The sequence below is a fragment of the Onychomys torridus genome, chromosome 12, assembly GCF_903995425.1.
Source record: "Onychomys torridus chromosome 12, mOncTor1.1, whole genome shotgun sequence".
Lineage (NCBI taxonomy): Eukaryota > Metazoa > Chordata > Mammalia > Rodentia > Cricetidae > Onychomys > Onychomys torridus.
The window spans coordinates 18,453,364-18,463,542 of NC_050454.1; the positions used below are offsets into that span (position 1 = coordinate 18,453,364).

A 10,179-nucleotide genomic window follows, 5' to 3' on the forward strand; every position below is an offset into this window, starting at 1 on the left:
CTCGGTCTACCTCCAGCGTCCAGAGTCCAGAGTCCGGGAACCAAGAGAGAGAGCTCTTCCCGATCCTCGGTCTTCCGCTTCCTCCTCCGCCCCACCTTGTGGGCGTGACCATTACTGAAGCCTCAGTGGGGGTTGGAACTTCCAGGCCAATGCTGGGATGGCTACCCACTACAGTTCGCTGTGTTCACTTCTTGTCATTAGCCTATGTGCTAATCTCTATGGTTGTGGTGGAAGTTCAACCTTGAGACTGGACGACTCTATGTTGAATTACAGTTTTACCATGCTGCATCTAACTCTGGCCACGGATTTATTTCCTCTGGAAGCTTTGGGGTGGAAAAACACTTGAAGACACCCAGAGGCCCCACCTGCCATGCAGAGTGGGCAGGAAGAAGACATCAGAGATCCTGCCCAATGTGTGGCCCATGAGCCATTATAGTGTGCAAGTATGGGCTGGAGAGATGGGAGAGAAAGAGAAGTGGAACACCTAGGCACTATGAAAATGACAGATCTGGAGATGCAAAGGTGAAGAGGAACAGCCTGATGTGAGTAGCCTGTGAAGCCACGTGAGACCCTGGTGAAGTCTTGGCCCATGCTGCCACTGAGGGCCATGTTTGGGTCTGTAGCCATGCAGCATCAGGTGTCTGTGTCAATGTCCGTGGCCCACATCACCACCAAAAGCCACATGGTTGTCCCTGATTTGCACCGCCACCTGGGATCATGCTGATATCCAAGGACTGCACAGAGTCGGCCCCGCCCTTCACTGGCTGCAGTGCTAGGGAGAGCTGGCTCTGCCCGTCATCTGCCATGCTGTGGCATGGGTGAGGGAGAGATGCCCTCCCCACCACTTGACCCCTGCTACCTGTGGCGTGTCCGAGAGCTGGCCCTGAGGCACGAGAGCAGGAGAACTGGCTCTGCCTTTCACAGGCTGTGGCACTCAGGAGAGTGGGCCCTGCATCTCGTTTGGAAAGCACTATAGAGTTGATCCTGGTGGTGGTGGTGGGAGGGGTGGGTGAGCTGCCCCTCCCCCTCAACTGTCATGTGGTGGCATGGGCAAGGGAACGATGCCCTCCTCCCCACTTGCCACCTTTGGCAGGCAGGAGAGCTGGCCATGCCCATCACCAGCTTCAGCATTCAGGACAGTGTGCCCTGCAACTCACCTGGGCAGCACAGTAGAACTGGCCCTGGTGGTGTGGGTGTGGGAGCCAGCCCTGAGAAGGTGAGAAAAAGAGAACTGACCGCACCCCTTGCTGCCTGTGGCATTGGGTAAGCTGGGGCAGTGCTGGAAAGCTCACCCTAGAGATAAGGTTTCAGGAGAGTGGTGGGCTGACCAAACTCAGCTACCATCCAGGCCCAGATCCACGGTTATGAGTTGGCTCACCTCATCAATGAACTGCTGGGGCATGTGAAAGAGCTGGTCCTATAGATCCAAAGCTGCAAGATCTCCATGACACAGGGCAACAACAGGATATCCAAGAGGAGTCCCAGTGAGGATCCAGGGTAGCAGAGGCCTCAAACCCAACCATTGACTCTTTGCAATGAACATTTGCAAGTAAAGATGTTTGGACCAAAGTGTATACTGAGTGGCTCACGGTGACACACTACAGCTTCCACAATGAAATTTTGTTTTTGTCTTTTTTAAATTATTATTTTATTTTATTTAGGGGGGTTGTAAGGACAGTGGGTGGATATAAAGGGACAGGGAGATGAGTGGGATTGGAGTGAATGCTGTGAAATCCACAAAGAATCAATAAAAAGTAAAAAAAAAAAAAAAAAAAAAAATCTGGCCTGCTGGGGCTTATGAATCAGCTGTGATTAACAAGAGATCTGCAACCACTAAAGTGGAGCCTTTTTTTTTCCCCTGGGACTGGATGGTTAGTGCTGGATGGGTGCTAGTTAGCTGGGGCTGGGAAGTCAGCTGTGATTGAGAGGCCAGCATCACTGAGGTGAAATCTGGGAAGTGTTTCTTCCTTGAGCCCAGTGCACAGATGCTGTGGTCCATGGGAGGCAAGACAACATCTCAAGTGGATAGCAGAACTTGGTAATGTCTAAGGGGCTCACATATGGGACTGGTTTTGAAAACATGAAGAAGTCACAGAGAGCAGCTGAGGTTTGGCACTGTCAGAGGCCACCTGCAAAAGTGAAGGTTCGGTTGCAGCGATGACCTTAGGATAGTGGAGACACCCACCCCATGGAATGTCAAAGACAGCAGCAGGTGTAGAGAGGGGCTGGCCTGAGTCTACTAGGCAAGCTCCACTTGCTGGAGAGAGCAGAGCCAGAGAATAGAGCTGCCCAAGCCTTCTAGAGCCCAGAAGATCATGAGGGAGTCCAGGACACTGAACACTGAGTGTTCTTACTGTTAGACTTTGATTTTGCTTTGATCTGACTGTAATTGTGCTCTGAGTCGCCCCCTGGAATAGAGTATCTTAGTTTTGTTTTTAGTTATCTCCTTTTTCTGAGACTATAATTACATCATTTCCCTCTCCTGTTTCCTTCCTAAGAGTCCCCCCATATACCCTCCTTGCTCTCTTTCAAATATATCCTGCTGCCACTTGTACAGGAGCCCACAGTTGAGAGACTGGACTTCCAAAGTGATGTTGAAGTTTTAGAGACTGAACTTGTACACTGAAGTTTTAAAAGGTGATAGATAGGACTTGTAAAGTTATACAGCATTTTGTACTGTGATATTAAGATGAGATCTTGGGGATAAACAAGAACGGTTATGGTTTCATAGAGATGTATTTGTGTGTCAGATTGACAAGGAATCAGTTGTGCTGGTTAGATTTTTTTTTTTTTTTTGCTAGCTTGACACAAGTTAGAGTCATCTGAGAAAACCTTAATTGAGCAATTGCCTCCATCAGATTGTAGACAAGTCTGTGGGGCATTTTCTTGATTGATGATTGATGTGGGAGGGCCTAGCCTACTATTGGTGGTGCCATCCCTAGGCAGGTGGTCCTGGGTGGCGAAAGAAAGCAGGATGAGCCATCCCTGAGGAGTAAGGCAGCATTCCTTCATGGTCTCTGCTTGAGTTCTTTATTTATTTTTTAAGATTTATTTATTATGTATACAGTGTTCTACCTGCATGTATGCCTGCAGGCCAGAAGAGGGCACCAGATCTCATTACAGATGGTTGTGAGCCACCATGTGGTTGCTGGGAATTGAACTCAGGACCTCTGAAGAGCAGCCAGTGCTCTTAACCTCTGAGCTACTTCACCAGCCCCTTCTGCTTGAGTTCTTGTCTTCAGGTTCCTGCTTGAGTTTCTGCCCTGACTTCCCTCAAGGAGGGACCATAGGCTGTAAGCTGAAATAAACTTTCCACCCCGTTGCTCTTTGGTGGTGTTCTGTCATCACAGGAACAGAAGCCCAGCTGGGGTAGGTACCAAATCTGAACTCTTATGCTTCACCTCAAACACTTTCGTCAGATTGTAGGAGCTTGGGACCCCTTTCCTTTCTCTCTACATGGCATTTTCTTATCTGACACATTCCTTTCCTGTGCCATTCTGCCATCTTCTTGTGCCCCCCACCCCCTGCTGTCTGCCCATTTGGTATCTTACGCTATAAAACGCTGAGTTCCTGAAGTGACATCCTTGGCCAACTTCCTATTCTGAACACCCAACTGTTTCCTGCCATCTCTCACTCTTGTGAAGACAGCTCTGGGTTACTTGTACAAACACAGTACCACTGTCTGAGTTCTCTCCTTCATTCTGACAGCACCTTACTGAAACATCACTGAGTCAAATTTCATTTGAAAAATTATTCTGCCAATGTCCTTTTCCAGTTCAGAAACTCAGAAGAGAACCTAGGGCCTACAGGAGAAGCTTTAAAGCTTTATCTCTCTACAGACAAAATGTCTTCATCTCTCGTCGTTTTTCATGACATGGTTTCCAGTCACTTCATATGAAATTACTAGATGCCAGCAAGTGAAAACTAACATTTTGGATTTGGTCCTATGACTTACACATAAAATAGGACAATTAAAGTCCTAAAAGCTCTTTCAGTTAGTGGAGTGAATACAGTATCCACTTTTGTGAAAATTATAGTTTACCTATGTCAAATGTGTGTTCCCCTAAAACTCCCTGGTCTTTTATGAAAGAGAACATTGGATCTTTGAAATCTGAGGCTGACCTGAATGTGGTAGTACATGGCTGTAAACCTGTAATGCCAAGCACTCAGGAAGCAGAGGCAGGAATACTGACTGCCACAGGTTTGAGGCCAGCCAAGTCTACAGGGTAAGTTCCAGCCATTCTTGGTTAGAAGCAAGACTCTGTTTCAGGAAAAAAATCTGAGGCTGATATTAAGCCCAAGATAGTTATAACCTCTATGTAGGGCGGAGCCCTTAAATTTGAAGTTTAGAGTAAACACCAGCATAAGAAATGAGAGTTTGCAGAACTTGCTTTTAAAAAACAGAGAAAATGAGTCAGGCATAGTGGCATATGCCTTTAATCCCAGCACTTAGGAAGCAGAGGCAGGTGGATCTCTGTGAGTTCAAGGCCAGCCTGGTCTACAGAGTGAGTTCCAGGGCAGGTGGGGTTATAATAGTGAGACCTTGTTTTGAAAACAAAAGAAAATAAACAATTATAGAAAGTGATAATGAACTATTTTTGCAGCATCACTGTTTCATCTTCATCTTATTTAAAAAAAGTCTATATACGTAAGATCTTTCTATCTCCTTTGATGGGAGATAATCCTGAGGTTCTCAGAGGCTGAGTGGTCTGGCTGAGCTCTCAGTTTGTTCTTTGGTTCCGCCATTGTGGGCCTGTGTGAGGCAGAACATCATAGGGAGGGGGCAGTGGGACAGGATGGCTCTCTTCACTGCAGTTGGAAGCAGCAAGGAGCAAGAAACATCTTTCCAGGCCATGGTCCCAGTAACCTGCTTCCTCCAGTTTAGTCCATCTCCTGCTTTCCACCATCTCCAGCAATGTCCTATGAGGCCAAACTCCTCCTTCTGACAAGCCCATCCACTGGTCACCAAGCCTTTAACACAAGAGCCTTTGGGAGAACATTCCATCTAGACTATAATCATCACACAGACTAGAAACAAACCAATAATCAAACTAGATGACCACTGTTACTGCTATGCTACTCCATGGCAGCCTAGCTGTATGCTTTCCAAAGCAGTGTTTTAAATTCTCTCCTGTTTTCTTTTCAGTTAAACATGTTACTCCTTAGAATGCCTTTTCCGCAATGTTCCTCCGCTTCAGTTCTGTGATGAAGAAGAGTTGCCCCAGCTTACACCTTCTGGCCAATATGCTATACTTCACAACCAAGTCATCAATCCACCTTTCTCCACACTGCCTTCTGTACTGAAATCCACCTTTCTCCACACTGCCTTCTGTACTGAAATCCACCTTTCTCCACACTGCCTTCTGTACTGAAATCCACCTTTCTCCACACTCACTGCCTTCTGTACTGAAATCCACCTTTCTCCACACTCACTGCCTTCTGTACTGAAATCCACCTTTCTCCACACTGCCTTCTGTGCTGAAATCCACCTTTCTCCACACTCACTGCCTTCTGTACTGAAATCCACCTTTCTCCACACTCACTGCCTTCTGTACTGAAATCCACCTTTCTCCACACTCACTGCCTTCTGTACTGCCTTCTGTGCTGAAATCCACCTTTCTCCACACTCACTGCCTTCTGTACTGAAATCCACCTTTCTCCACACTCACTGCCTTCTGTACTGAAATCCACCTTTCTCCACACTCACTGCCTTCTGTACTGAAATCCACCTTTCTCCACTCTGCCTTCTGTACTGAAATCCACCTTTCTCCACTCTGCCTTCTTTACTGAAATCCACCTTTCTCCACACTCACTGCCTTCTTTACTGAAATCCACCTTTCTCCACACTCACTGCCTTCTGTACTGAAATCCACCTTTCTCCACTCTGCCTTCTGTACTGAAATCCACCTTTCTCCACACTCACTGCCTTCTGTACTGAAATCCACCTTTCTCCACACTCACTGCCTTCTGTACTGAAATCCACCTTTCTCCACACTCACTGCCTTCTGTACTGAAATCCACCTTTCTCCACACTGCCTTCTGATAAGATAAAAAGGTAGACTATTTGGATCTACTCTGAAAAGACAACTACTAATTTTAAATACTTTACATTGGATTGAATGTTTGGATATTGTATACAAATTATGTATACTGATATACATTTGAGATTGATTTTGTTAGAAAATACTGGAGAAAGCGATAAGGCAGGTTGGAGAGAGGAGCTCGCTCTCTTTCAGTGGAGGATTTCGTAGGGGTAAGAACTAGTGGCTGGCTGCTCTGCCTCTCCCAATATCTGGCTCTGCGTTTTTTTAATTAAGACCATTTAGCAATTCGTGTGACAGCCTTCTGTACCAAAACCCACCTTTCTACATACTGTCTTCTATACTACTATATGATCTTGATGAGTTCATGCAGCCCCATCTATGGACTGTAGTACACCACATACTACTTGGGTTTATTCTCATGTGCCTGGTATCACATCATTTTCCAGACCATAAGCTTATTGAAAAAGGCAACCATGTCTCAAATATCTTTACCACACAAAATACTATCTGCAGCAACAATATGTGGTTGTTTGGAGTACCTGTTGCTTAATAAACATTTGCTTGGTGAATATTTACTGCATTTTTATGTAATAAAAATTAGGCTATTTTTATATTCCTTAGTTATCAAGATTAATATCTGTTACCACAAGTTAAGTATACAGTTGGCCTTGAGGTTAAAGCATACTATTTTCTCTCTTCAAAAATTAGGGTTGATCAAGCTGGTGGCGGGAGTTCATGGACTCTGGCCAGTCAGCTGGGGAACATGCATGGGACCAAACTAAGCCCTCTGAACGTGGGCGACCAGTTATGACTAGATCTGTTTGGGGAGCCCCTGGTAGTGGGACCAGGACTTATCCCAGGTGCATGAAATGTCTTTTTGGAACACATTCCCTAGGGTGGGATACCTTGCTCAGCCTTAACTCGGGGGGAGGGGCTTGATCCTGCCTCAACTTAGTATGGCAGACTTTGTTGACTCCCCAAGAAAGGCCTTCCCTCTCTGAGGAGTGGATGGGAGAAGGAGAGGGAACTGGGATTGGTATGTAAAGTGAAATCAAACTTTTTTAGAGTATAAAAATAACAAAAAAATTAGGGTTGAAATATTCATTTATTCCTTTTGTTTCCTCAGGTCTCAACTACATCTGCGACTGGCCTCTTCTGTAAGCGTCTTCAGAAATCTAAGACTACTCAACTGTGCCTTACATACATCTGTTCTAAGCGAAGCCTCTCCAGTGTTTTGCAGAATGGAGAAGAATGTAACATTCCACAGTAGCCCTGCTGACTTTGAGAAAGTAGTTTAGAGACTGAATTCTTTGTCTGGAAGGGACATTAGGGAACACTAGTACATTTGCCCCCACTACCCTCCCACACACACTGTTTTGAGACAGGGTCTTACCCTGTTGCTCAAGGTGACCTAAAGTCACTATGTGGCCCAGGCAGGTTTCAACCATGCAGCAATCCTCCTGCACTAGTTTCCTGAGTGCCAGTTACAAGTGTGAGCTACCACACTTGGCAGAACACTAGCTGTATTAATGAGGACACCAAGGTTCTAGGAGGGGACCTGAATTTTGAAGGCAAGTCAGAATCCAGATTTCCTGGCTCTACTGCTCTTAACCTTCATCAGTTAGACCCTAAGCTTGAGGTCATAGACAGCCTAATTGAAAATGCTGGTAACATTTGCCTAGCATCTATAAGGCCTGCCCTGGGTGCTTTTTCGTTTGTTTGGGGTTTGTTTTTGTTTTGTTTTTGGAGAGTGTTTCTCTGTATAGAACTGACTGTCCTGGAACTCACTTTGCAGACTAGGCTGGCTGAACTCACAGAAATCCACCTGCCTGTCTCCCAAGTGCTGGGAAAAAAGGTGTGTGCCACCACTGCCCAGCTGTTTGTTTGTTAAGGCCTACTGGGCCAAGTGTAATTTGTAGGAAATATTTTGGTATGTATACCCATACAAGGGTAATAAAAATATTAGTAATTTTCAGTCAGCAGTTTTCATGTATTTTCCTTTCATTTCCTCAAGTTCAAGAGAAAACAATGATCAAAAATACATTTTTGCTGACATCTAAGATGAATGCATGTCTTTCATACCTCAAAGCAAAAGTCAGGTTTGGAGGCACAGTTCATAATCTACTAGTTCATATTGGACTGGCAATCTCTTCAGGTTAGTTTGCCCTTTCACATAACCCTTGAGGAAGTTCTCATTTAACATGAGATTATTTACTCAGTATAATCTGTCCTCACATAAACGACTGAGGTGACACTAGCCTTTCACAGTGCCTCTTAGATTCCTTGTGGCTGTTTTTGCTCCTTGGTGTTTAGAGATCTGCTCCCAATGGAAAACTGAGAAGCACTAAGTAAGTCAGGAACAGTAGCACACACCTGTAATCCCAGCACTCGGGAGGCTGAGGCAGGAGGATTGAATTCCAGGCAGCCTAGGCTACATAGTAAATCTCTGTCTAAGATCCACCTCTCTCCTGCCCCCCAAAGGAAAAGGAAACAAGCAGCTGACTGCTGCTTCTATGTTGAAGGTTCTCTTCCCTCTGAAATCATCATCCACAACTTACTGGACCAGGAGTGGATCTGACTTAAGTCAAGACAAGCAGATATTCTTGTCTGAAAATGTGGAGTTGGGACATCAGAAGACAGCCAAGTCTCTCAATGTGCTGGATGTTTAATTTTGGAGCTCTGATGGAGCCAGATTCTGTGGTACTGTCCAAGAAACAGGCCCATTTTTATACGGCTGCTCTCAGAACAAGTCACCAAAGATAAAAGCAGTGGACACGCAAGGAGCTGACAAGACAGCGAAATCAAACCCAACAAAAGTGGGGAAGGGGAGCTGCTGCATTTAAGACTCAATGATCATCTGAGTGACCAAATGAGACCTCAAAAAAGAATTAGTGGGAAAAAAGGGACACTCTATGGGGCAACTTGACAAGTAAATTATATTAAATTATTGACTACTACATTTGATACATTTTTTAAGAGTTGTACTTTGATTTATTACTCATTTTTTTAGATTAAAAGTAAAATTGTTTTTAAAAGCAACTCTTTAGTTTTATGATTTTTTTAGTTTAAAGATTTCACCTATTTGATTGTGAATAAAACAATGAATAAAATGGCTAGTCAATTTGTCATCAATTTATAAGGGGGTAATTAAAGACATGACTTATGAGAATGGTTCTAAGACACAATTCACTCTGGCAATATACCAGTGCTGAGGTTTTTATATCCTTTTGTTTGTTTGTTTTTTGAAACAGGGTTTCTCTGTGTTGTTTTGGTGTCTGTCCTAATTTTTGCTCTGTAGACCAGGCTGGCCTTGAACTCACAGAGATCCACCTGGCTCTGCCTCCTAAGTGCTGGGATTAAAGGTGTGCGCCACCACCACCACTACCCCCATTGGGCAGTTTTTATATCCTTGCAGCTATGAATATTTATTATCATATAGGCATTGTGCTAAAATTTTTGTTGGAAAAAATTCACACACACCCCTTCTCTCATACATTTATCCACATAAAAGACTTCTGTAGCCCCCAAAGTGTTTCTCCCAGCCAGCCAGGAAACAATTACTTATGGAGTGGACATACAGTTCCATCAGCTCCCCCAGGGTAAAGGCACAGTCCTGTAACTCTGACCAACTAGCTACTAACTGAGGTTCAAGTTCCTCTTTTGTGTGGTGAATTTGCTTGATGAGCAAATCTCAGGATGCAGAGAAACACACTTAACTGATTTGCCATAAAAGACATTCCAATGAAAACGTGCATTGGGTGAAGCACAGGAAAAGCTGTGGAGATTCCACACCCTCCCTACGGCTCTGCCTCTGGAAACCAGCAGCTCTCCAGCATGTCCAGTTGGGTGGTCATGGAAGCTTCATATGCACAGTGATTAAATCTCTGGCACTAGGGGAGCGGCTCACTTCTCAGCTCCCTAACCAGAGGCTTTGAGTTGGGACTGAAAATGCCTGTCCTCTACTCTGCTAAGAACTTTTACATGACCGGTCCTCATCCCCAAGAGGCTACCAGCCATCATGCAACTGTTCAGCACAAATAAAGATACTATCACTTGTGGGTTTCCAGGATTTGGGAAGCTTTATGTCAAGGATGAACTGCAAATATAAATGTGACAATATCATCCTCAAATAATT

The 10,179-nt window shown here is 44.8% G+C and overlaps 1 long non-coding RNA gene across 1 annotated transcript; it reads right to left on the minus strand.

The window, feature by feature from the left end:
- Positions 1-4,524: 4,524 nt before the first annotated feature.
- LOC118594037 lies at positions 4,525-6,135 on the minus strand. The gene is made up of 3 exons (XR_004946319.1): positions 5,798-6,135; positions 5,616-5,729; positions 4,525-5,565 (listed from the first exon to the last, which is right to left on the minus strand). It is a non-coding gene; the product is annotated as an uncharacterized LOC118594037 (long non-coding RNA).
- Positions 6,136-10,179: the final 4,044 nt, after the last annotated feature.